Raw genomic sequence first — 704 nt, 5'->3', positions numbered from 1 at the left:
TTCACATGCCTGCTTTAGCACCACCAGGAAGCCGATGCATTCAGAACATTGCTGGCCCACAATGACCTACCTGACCTGGCGGAGACCTGTGCTCCAAGGAACACCTTTTTTAGTTAGCTTATGGATTGGCTATTTTCGCTGAATGTTTGCCCCAGAATAGAGACACTAGGATTCATGTGATTATGGCTCCATGACCATAATGCCTGATCTATCCCTGACTGGGATTTATCAATACACTCATGTGGGTTCATGTGGTTAAATGAAGAATCGAGAAACAACGTTATTGTCACATCACTGGTTTACAGGTGTAAAGAAGTGTAAAACTCGCAAAAATTGCGCAAGCTAAAATTCGCAAGCTCCACAAGGAGAGGGAGAGCAATCAATATATCTACATACAGTATACACATAACTAGGGCTGTCACAATTATGCCATTTTACTTGACGATTAATTGTCATACAAATAATTGCGATTAACGATTTAATTGTGTGGCTTTTAGGCCTTGTAAATAAATGTTTCACGGGGGGCAGATATGACAAAAAACTTAAATACACAAAGAAATGACTGACTATGACCCATAGTATACCAATAATCAAAATAAATAATGTATTATGGCCAAAATACGCCATATTTAATATTTTATACTCAAAATATGTTACAATGCGACACGTTGTGAGCTTATACTTTCCCAATTTACACTATTGTT

Source organism: Gymnoscopelus braueri (assembly GCF_963280865.1).
Source record: "Gymnoscopelus braueri genome assembly, chromosome: 11".
In the NCBI taxonomy this organism is placed as follows: Eukaryota; Metazoa; Chordata; class Actinopteri; order Myctophiformes; family Myctophidae; genus Gymnoscopelus; species Gymnoscopelus braueri.
The sequence above is the reverse complement of the archived record's forward strand: the minus strand, read 5'-3'. Positions refer to the sequence as shown.